This window comes from Hirundo rustica, chromosome 6, assembly GCF_015227805.2.
Source record: "Hirundo rustica isolate bHirRus1 chromosome 6, bHirRus1.pri.v3, whole genome shotgun sequence".
NCBI classification, from domain to species: Eukaryota; Metazoa; Chordata; class Aves; order Passeriformes; family Hirundinidae; genus Hirundo; species Hirundo rustica.
The window spans coordinates 32,185,108-32,195,161 of record NC_053455.1 but is presented as its reverse complement, the minus strand read 5'-3'; the positions used below and the strand labels follow the sequence as shown (position 1 = coordinate 32,195,161).

The window sequence follows — 10,054 nt, the reverse complement described above, 5'->3', positions numbered from 1 at the left end:
TAAGTCTTTTCACACAATAAGAAAAAATGTAAGAATGTTATTTTGGGAGTTATAAAATTAATCTTTGTGTCACAGTGTTTAGAACAGATCCAAAAGAAAATATTATATATAGGGTACCATTATAGAAAGTGTGGATTTCACTGTGAAGAATGATAGAGTTATATGACACAGATTTATATATGGTTAAAAGGAAGCAAGGAGAGATGGACTAAAGCAGTTATCTCTTTAGGACTTCTTAGTTATCCAAAGAAGCCTTTTTTCACTAGTTTGGTTACACAGAACATTTCTTCTAATCCTTGATCAATGATCTAGGCAGGCTAGCCTGAAAAAACAGGGAAGTGAGTGCAGTTTGCAGCTCAAAGTCAAACTTAGCATGCTGAAAACACATTTCCCTGCTCCTGAAAAACACAGCCACGGATACGAAAAACCCGGTAAAACTACTTGTAACCTCCTGTTTTCTTCATTGTTCCAGCTATCGTGTTATGTGTATGCCTCCCAGAGGCAGAGTGGACGACTCTCGATGAGATGAAATACTTTTTTTCCCCACACAGGCTCCAGCCTGGCTGGGGCATTCACAAGCTTGGGCTGAGGAAGCGGCAGCAGCAGTAGGCGAACGGGGGTATGCCATGGAGGGTGGAGGAGGAAGGGGCTGCAGTGGCCTGGCGCACCCAGGGCACAGCGGGCGGCAGCTGGAGGTGGGCGAGGAGGAAGGAGCGAGTGGCCGGGAGGGCGAGCCCGCAGTGCTCGGGGCACGGGCTCCTGTGGTGCTGAGCTCGGGGACGCAGAGAAAGCCGTGGCAGAGAGTTGGGGATGACGGCGGAAACGGGGCTGCCCAGGGAGGCGGTGGAGTCACCGTCCCCGGAGGTGTTTAAGGAAAGACCGGCCGCGGCACTCAGTGCCAGGGTCCAGCTGACAAGGCGCTGCTCGGTCATAGGCTGGACTCGAGGATCCCAGAGATCTTTTCCAACCTACTCGATTCCGCGATTCTGCGAGGGAGGAGACCCAGAAGCAGCGCCACGTCTCACGTGGCCACTCCACCTGACGGCACCGCGATCCCCTCTGCCCCGACCGCCGCCGCGGCCTCCGGGGGCAGCGCCGCGCTCCCCGCGGGCCGAGGCGGCCGTGGGGCGGCCCCGCGCCTGCGCGGCGCGGCGGGGCGGGGCGGGAGCGCCGGGGCGGGCGCTGGGGCCGGGCCGGGCCGGGCTGGGCGGGCGGCTGCGCAGCGCTGCGGGGGCTGTGGCCGGGCGGCTCCGCGGTCTGGGCGCCGGGGACGCCGCGGGACGCGGGAGACTCCGGCTTCCAGCCGGCGGTGGGGCCGGAGCGCGTCAGCGGCGAGCAAGAGACGGACGGTGAGCGCAGCGCCCGCGCCCGGCGTGCGAGCAACAGGTCCCTCCGCAGAGCCGCGAGTCTCGGCTGGCCGGAGCCTCCCCCGCGGCCACGGCGCCCGCGCAGGCCCGGGGGTCCGGCCGGGCCGAGGCCGGGCTGGACGGCGGGGCAGAGCCGGGCTCGACGGCTCTCGGGGCTCGGCGCCGGTCCCCGCGCCCCGCTGGCGCTGGCCCGGGCTGTACCCTGGCCGCCGGTCCCGGCCGGGCGGGGCGGCCCCGGCCGTGGCGGCTACAGGTGCCGGCGGCGCTGCCGGGAGCGCGGGGGCCTCCCGAGAGCGGCTCCTGCGGCTTCCCTCCCGCCCTGTCGTGGGGTGCCTCCCGGGAGCTTAGGCCCGGGAGTTGTAAGAAAACGTCTCTCACTTGGATGTGTGCTCTGTCTGCGTACTTGTAGTGGGTTGTGTTCGTGTTTAACAAGGAGGGGAAAACTTTAGGCCCCCTTCCCGTGCACTTCTGATGCTCTGGTGGCTTTGCGTTTGGAAATGATTCCTCTGTGAAGTTTTCATTTCGTATTGGTTCGTGAAGCTTTGCGGGGCTAAGTTAAAGCAGGTTGAACATGAGTGACTTCCAGTGTATTTTACAGTCAGCAGAAGCGAGCGCACATCCCGGGTGGAGCGGCTCCGTTTTCCGAAAGCAGTAGTGGCAATGCTCCTGCCGCTTTCCTAGCGGAGGAAGCGAGGCTGTGCTTGGAGACACTACAGCCAGGCAACAAAGAACGCGGTGACTGTGAGCTTGGTGAGACAGACCGCGTGGGAAAATTAACTGGTATTTGACCTTACTGGAGAATATTTATATGTATAAAAAAAGGCTGTCTAAAATAATAATATTCTTAGATGTCTCACATGAGACAGATCCACGAAAAATAACTTCATGAGGAATATTAAAAGGGGTAAATATCAATTAGTGCTATGATGGTATTTTCTTTTAAAATAAAGCCTTTATTGGAATTATTTAGGCATATACTATATCCATAGCTCACTTAATAGAGCAAAATAATTTCATTCTAGATACGTTATGATAGATCACTGACTGCGGTCAGACTTTTAACAAGTGACTGATGGTGATCTTCTATGTGTTTGCTGCTTCTGTGATTCTGTTTCCTGTGCCTTAAAGGGATTGAGGTGTTTTTCATGGATTTGTAAAACATAAGCTGTCTTAGTATTGTCTTGAGACAACTGAGTCTGCAAGCTTTTGGTTTTAATCTGTTGTCCAAATTTTCACAGTACATATTTTTTCTTATGATCGTATTAGTGCTGTTACTACAAATCTGAATGCCAGACACTTTAGAGTCTGGTTGGATTATACACATGTAAACTCTTTTCCAACATGCTGAGCTTAAAAAATAATCCAGTATTTTACATTTTAAAAGCTTAACTAGCGGTTAGTATTGTAGACACTTCTAGCAAGGTGTCAAAGATATTACAGCATTTTGAAGCAGTGTGGTAGAATGTTACATTGAATTATCATTACTGTTAACAAAGTAACAGAGATTTTAATATTAATCCATGATCACTGAACTCTTTTTAAAAGTTTTTTTAAAGTTTTTTCAAAGTTTACATTCTTTCAGTGTGTGTCATACTGCCTCGCAATGCATGGAATAACAGTGGATGGTGATTTTTTCTTCTGCATGGAATTAGCTGATGGTAAAGACTGTATTTTTACTTAGTTTTTATTAAATTTCTTCTCAAAAGTTCTGAACTTAGCTGTACCACAGTGGGATGTGATATAGAACATTGAAAATGCAATGCAGAGACTGGGATTCATACCAAGAGTTATGGACACAGAAAACTTAATGTAGTCTGAAGTCTATGTGCATCCAGTTATTGTCTCTTGTTTAGAATAATTACATTTGTTGTAATAAAATTATTACATTTTCCTAATACTTCATTTGCTGTTTTAATTATAATCTCCTGCTATACTTAAGAGTTGCAGGCTTTCAAAAAACCTATGGAAGTTTTAGATGCAAATTTTGTTATGATGTGTCTTCAAAGATTGGATCTTCACATCAGATGCTAATAGTTTTAACTATCTGTTTCTGCTACTGTTTTTTTCCAATTTGTACTTTAAAGTGCATTCCTTTTACCATGTTAGGCTTTTAGAATGCTGAAGGCTAAAATTTCAAACAGTGTGCTTCTTCCTAGATAGCCGGGTTTGTATTTTTCGTGTAACGTGTTCAAAACTTTAAAATGTTTAGTAACTGACATTTTTACATTACTTTCTGAGGCACTGTTGAAGAAATGCTTGACATTACGGTACTTGGAAGACTAATTACGGCCTTGGTCATGCATTTGCAAACCTCAAGACTTTTTGTAAATATTAATTAAGTACTCCTCTATTGTTTTCCTTTTATTAATGGGCAAAGAGGGGCATTTGTGTATTTGAAAAGGTTTACAATATGTCTGTGATAGAAAACTCGGTAGAAACAATATAAGTGGTGGTTTAGTATCAGGTCTGCTGGCAGAATTGCTTTTCTAGTGTAGTTATCTACCTTGGAGCTTTCTTCAATACAGCAGTTCTGACAACAGGGGCATTTTATGTCCACATCCTCTTTCTTGCACTCCCAATACAGCTAGACAAGCTAGACAAATTGTCTTAAGTGTAGTTCAGGTATGAAGCAGAAGAAGGAGGAAATTATAAGTAGGTAAGTTTATACCTCAGGCTATTTTAAAATAAGCTTTTGGGGGTTGTTCTTTTTTTTTTTTTTTTTTTAATGGGAGGTGATCAGCTGTAAATGTCTGTTGGTAAAGACTTGTTCTATAATGCTGAGGTGTCTAATTGCCCCCTAACACAGCTCTATGGGAAGAAAAAAAAATTGCTCTAACTCTCAAAGCTTGCATCAGTTAAATTAGAAAGAACAGATACCATCACACTTCTAAATGTAATGCACACTTCTAAAAGGAATAGCCCAATTCCTTTGAAAGACCTAATCTTGCACACTTCCCTTTTAGCAGAAAAAGGATGTGATGTTGCATTGCTTTAAAGATGTGCAAATGGTTTGAGTACCTACCCAGCATATGGAAATTTGGGTTCAAATCCTTCTACTCTTCAGGGGAGCTACCAATTCCCAAAAAGAATGCCTTAACTACCAGACTAGTGGGTGGTTTGGTTTGATTCTTGAGGAGCTATAGTCACTTAGGAGGGGAGTGAATATGTAGCCCAGGGACTGGCTTGATCAAGTCCAAAATAATGGTATGGATTTAGGTCTTCTTTCTTTCTTACAGACAAAGTGTTGAAAGAGTTAAGGAAAGGGATTTTTCTTGGGTTGGTTTATTGTTGTTGGTTTTTTTTTGCCCTAGCATGGCATGAAATTTTGGAGGCTTAAATCTCTGATCTTTATATTCATTCTTATCTGACCCTGCTAGTTCCTACTGAAGTTGAATATTAGATATTTGAACAGTACCTGTAACATGTCCTTTTCATTTTAGAGTAGGTCTTGGTTGTTTTTCTGTGGGTTGTGGAGTCTAGTAGGTGGCATGGCATTTAGATTCCCCTGTGGATCTAATTCTGCTTTCTTCTAAGATGCCAAATAATTAGATATAGAAATGTAATTGCTTCAACATACCTGTGATTATTATCTGCTATAATAGGTCTGGTCAGTGCCTTGTGTTTCCTTAAATGATTTGTCTGTTGCATAATTTATGTTTTGGCTGACTGTAATTGTTTTCTAAAGAAAAAATAATGAATAAGAAATAGCTAATGGGTTTTGCTTGAACATTTTTAGTACTTGACTTTACCTCTAGTGTTGTATTTTTAAATTTTCAATTCTGTGTTAGAGAAAAGGCTTGACTATTGATAGATGTGACAATACAGCTCATGGCCTTTATTGTCTGAATTTGCTATAATTTATCAGCATAGACAGTAAACTCCTCATGTCCTGCAGAGGTCTAATAAGAGTAGTTGTTAAATAGACATTCTGGGAAAATAGAGCTTTTCTTAAGAAATAGGAGATTGAAACCTAACAATGATTTTCATTCTTGTATCAGGACACATCTTCTGGGAAAACTCTTTTAATTTATGCTTGGTTATTTGCCCATCACAGATAATTCAGAAGACTCTCAAATATGGGAGTTTTTTGGGGGAAAAGCAATTTAAAACTAGGAATGATTTCTGTCAAGGATATATTAAAAGTGATAGGACAGTTAAGTGGTCCTTTACTAAATATATTAGGAGCACTCAAGTGTGGTAATAGTGTGGTAGCATCTAAATCAACTTGTGTACCTGCATCTGCTGAATAGTCAGTGTGAATTGTCTTGTGTGAAGTTGTGTAGTGGTTTCCTCAAGCTCTCTAGAAAGCTGAATTCAGTAAAACCTTAAACCTTTGATAACTGGGAAGTAGCAGTGCAACCTCAGCATCTGCTCTTTGACCTGGTGATGGTGCTGGGAGGTGGCTGGTATGCATTCCGAGTCTGTTCCCGAGGATAAGTGTATATTTTTAAAGTCAGGAAGGAGAGGCTGGAAAAGTATTCATGTAGGTACCAGTGGTGTTGAGTGGAGTTCAGAGTACAAATGTGTGAGCTCAGAGGAGAACAATGTATGCTAGTGCCTGAAAGAGTCATTCTCATTTTAAGAGTATATTTTTGTGAAAAATGTGAGCTGTTAGCTGTGTGATGTCATAGGAGTGACTTGTGTTTAATGAAGTGTGTATTAAAGAGGAATGAAACTTTAAAGAGTTTATCTGAAGGTGGATAAAATATAACTGGCGTGATGTCATGGTAAAAACACTATTGACAGAAATTACTTAGCTTTTGAGGTTTTCTGGAGCCAAATTTTGATCTTGGCTTTGGTGGCAGGGTCAGGTCTCACCTGAATATTCAAGTGTAAACCCAAATGTTTTCTTAACTGGGGTGATCTTTACAGTTAAGGTCAGTGGAATTGGTATGCTTTGGTAATGCCTTTGCTGTTAATCACTTATTTAGAAGCTAGTTTTTAGTGTAGCAGAGGAGAAAACTAGGAAGGGAAGCAAGTTTGTCTGCATGGTGTTTCTGGTACTGAGTTAAATTCTTTAGTATCGCAGATACCATGGCAAATTTTTCTTTAGAATGTGATGCCTTGTGTATAAAGCTAAGGCCCCACCTTAGTATCAGATCATGCAGTGTTTCTGCAGTGTTGTGGTTGAGAGCTTGTGATTGCCCTTGTTTGTCTTGTTTTATCAAATTGCCGTTTACTTGTCAGCGACTGTTAATGAAACTTAAGAGAAATTAATTATAGGTTAATTTAGTGTACCTTGGCTAAGATAATTGAAGTTGCTTTTATAGAAAAACTGTGTTATAGATAACTTCATTATGCACCTTAGAAAATTGCAAGTCTTATATTGGCTAAGAGAGCATGTTGCTAATTCCTGTGGCATGTCTTATTTTCTAAATGTTCTCTTATCTCTGAAAGCAAAGCTCAAGCCTTTGGGTTAAGCATCGAGATTTGAAACAGGTGAGTGTTTGGATTGCTTAGGTTTGTGTCATATTGATTGTACTTCTTACAAATGTATATCATTGTTTTCAGAGAACAATTCTCTTCTTTCCAATGTCTGGAAGGCCCTGTGATGTTAGCAGAGAAACTTAGTTCTCTCTTACTGGGACAGTGTAGCATTAGTGAACATCACCTGCTTTCACAGAATCAGTTCCTGTAGGATCAAGTGGTGATGGAATTGCTTGGTGCCACTGTGCAGTGACATTTACATTTTGTTTGAATGGTATTAAAAGTCTTCAAAGTCAGGAGAGAAGGAAATTTGTTTAAAATGGAACTAGGTATATGTATTTAAAGGTGATGATTGTTGTACAAGAGTTAAAATCAACATAAAACCAGCTCTTTCATTTTAATTTTGTTTCAGTAATCAAGATATGTTCTAAATTAGTAACCTAATTACTTACAGGCAGGAATTAGCAGTGTCTTAGTGTAAAATGAGGTAAAAGCTGATCAGCTCAACATGGTCCTCTTGGGTTGACTGATAAAATGACTTGCAAGCCCCACAGTTTCGGTTTTGACAAGTGGAATAGTCTGTTTCACATATTCTTTTTCTAAGAGTGTAAACAGTACTAAAAATCCATTTGACCCTAAATTCTTGTTAGATTTGTAGACTCCTTCAATGGAATTATCAATTTAATTATTACCTGTTCAGAGAATATTAACTTTGTTGTGATCTTCTCTCAAGATTTTAACTATTGTCATCAACCATTTCTGGTGAAGTGTGTTGCTTCAAGCTGATATAATGAAGGGTAGCTAGAACTCTGAAGAGGCAAGTTACTTGGCTTCAGTGGAAAGAGGAGAGCAGCCATTTGAGGATTCTGCAGTCAGGTAGATACTTTTCTGCTTTTCAGCCTATTTAAATTTCCTCTTTCTTCATCAGCAAGAAGAATGAAAGATTTCTTCTTTCACCAAGCAAGATGTAAATAGTAGTAAGGACTGAAAGTGTATCCCAGGAAAAGCTGGGAATTGAAAGAGTAGATGTCACTTGTACTTCCTCCCAAAATAAAAAGTACTGGGGATGTTTTTAAGATAAGTCAAAAAGCTATTTAGCTGAAGTCTGATTATTTTTGTATAATTTGTAGGTCATTCATTTCTTTAGGCTTTTGTTAATTTTGAAGTCAGAAGTCAAAATGAAGTGCAGTGGAGTTTTTCTTGACTGAAAAAAGAGAACCCAGCGTCTTATAATATATTTTGAAGCAGCAGTGAAGAGTTGGTTTTGGATTATAGCTTATGAAGTAATTTTTAGGTAAGATATTATTTTTTTGTGTCTATTTTATTTAGACTAGTAGACTTATTGCTATTAGGGATTAGTCTTAGGATCAGTTTTGAAGAGTTACAATACATTGTTTTTCCATAGATCTTTCCTGATTTAATGTGGACTTATATTTATGCTTTTTTGGCCCCTTGTTCATCTTGCATTGCTCCTTCCTGCAGACCTTCAAACGTGAGTCTCTCCATCTATTCTCCCTGAACAGGGAAGATGGGCAAAACTGGGAAGGAAGCAAAGGTTCTGTGTGTTGGATCACATCACGTCTCATTGTTTTTGGGAGGAAGGACGAGTGATGTTTATTTTGTCAATTCCTACCTTTCCTTGGGATGCACTTACTGAAATTTGTCCTATAAAAATGTGGTAGGTTATCTCAAATAGATGCTGTGCTGCACTGGGCTACAAGAGTGTAAAGAGCTGCTTTTTTTGAAACTTGGTTTGGTTTCAGAAAAGGGGCGGGGGGTCTGAAGAGCTGGAATAACTCAACAATATCAGCAAAATACTACAATACTCCAACAATATAATAATGTCATAACTGTGGACTTCTTTCTACTAAAATGTCATTTATGATTCTGTGTTGATGGCTCAGTTTTGATCAGTGGTAGGGCCCTCTGTTATAAATTCGTCTGTATGACGCTAAACTTGGAATCTGCATGAGGCACTTGTTTGAGAAAGCAGCCTTAGAAGTTAATTACCTTGCTTAAAGTTGAGATGGGATGATCTGCAGAAATTGTTAGGTCTGCTTATTATGTACAACCGTTTTTTGAAGCTTTCTGTAATGGGAAAGTCTTAAATATTTGCATATTTTTTTTAAATTTTACAAATTGAGTTGCACACTTGAATTTTTATATACTTTATCCCCTAAGCCAGTTTTTGACCTCTGTTGGTGAGAACTTCATACGGTTTCTCCTTATGTCAATATTTTTGAAGCCTTTTCTATACAAATATTTAATGAATGCAGCTGCATACCTAAATGGTTGGGTAGTACATGTAGGCTGGTTTGTGTTCCCTCTTAAGTGCATACTCTTGTCAAGTCTTAGAAAGATATTTAATGCTGTTCATTTGATACTATGTGTATTAGTGTTCCCTAAAACTTACGTAGTTGTGACTTCCTGTGATAATTAAAATTCCATACAAATCTTTAGTTCTTGATTTCTTAAAGCTAATTTGAAATTGAATATTCAGCCTTTATAGTACCTAACATGATTAATCAGTGCCTGTTAAACTTAATTTCAATTTGTTTAACAGTTCACATTGTGCTTCTGACACTTTCTGGTGAGATTGTGTTTTTTGTTCTTGGATGGATTTCTCATGATTGGCACAGCTAATTCCTTCTACTTTAGAAGAAATTTAGATTGCAGCTACAGCTCTTAGATTAGAAATCTTAAATTTTGTGATGTCAATTTTTTACCTTTTCTTGCTCAACTCCTCTGCTCCAGTTCATTTGCAGAATTAACAAGTGCTTGTTGTTCCTTGGTCATTTTGGTTCCTGGTGTGCTGTCTGAAGCAAACTGCGATGCCAGTCTCAGCAATAAAGTGGCTGAGGTGGCAGCATGTGCTCCCTCCTTACAATTCTGCTTTTGGGATCAGTGACTTCTGATGGAAGCAGTCTACAGCTGAGGATAGTAACTTAATCTTCTACAACAAGATTTGCTGCAGCTTGTCTATCAGCATCTTAAATTTAAGCTTGCTGTTCTTTTAGTTCAGCCTCATATGAAGCCTTGTTTTTTTCTTTATTTGAAAAAAAAAAATAAACACAAGGAGGAGAAATAATAAGTGACGTTATTTGATGATCTCTTCACAACAAATTCCATGTTAAACTTGTAACTTCCACTTTGAGAAATCCTTAAGTAACATATTATTGCTGACCATTACACCAGTTCAGGTATGACGGATTCATATGTTGTTATTTTAGTATATTCATACAGGTATATTTTCTGAACAT

The 10,054-nt window shown here is 40.8% G+C and overlaps 1 protein-coding gene across 4 annotated transcripts in view; it reads left to right on the top strand.

The window, feature by feature from the left end:
- Positions 1–1,223: 1,223 nt before the first annotated feature.
- PALS1 (protein associated with LIN7 1, MAGUK p55 family member) overlaps positions 1,224–10,054 on the top strand; it is a 55,522-nt gene continuing 46,691 nt past the window's right edge. Inside the window, exons 1-2 of one of the 4 annotated variants that reach the window (XM_040066923.2) lie at positions 1,249–1,349; positions 1,966–2,147. The gene's annotated coding sequence lies outside the window, so the exon portion shown is untranslated. Of the gene's footprint in view, positions 1,350–1,965; positions 2,148–2,949; positions 3,026–7,598; positions 7,671–10,054 lie in introns of those variants that run through there. The other 3 variants (XM_040066922.2, XM_058420931.1, XM_040066924.2) reach the window with 3 other exon arrangements.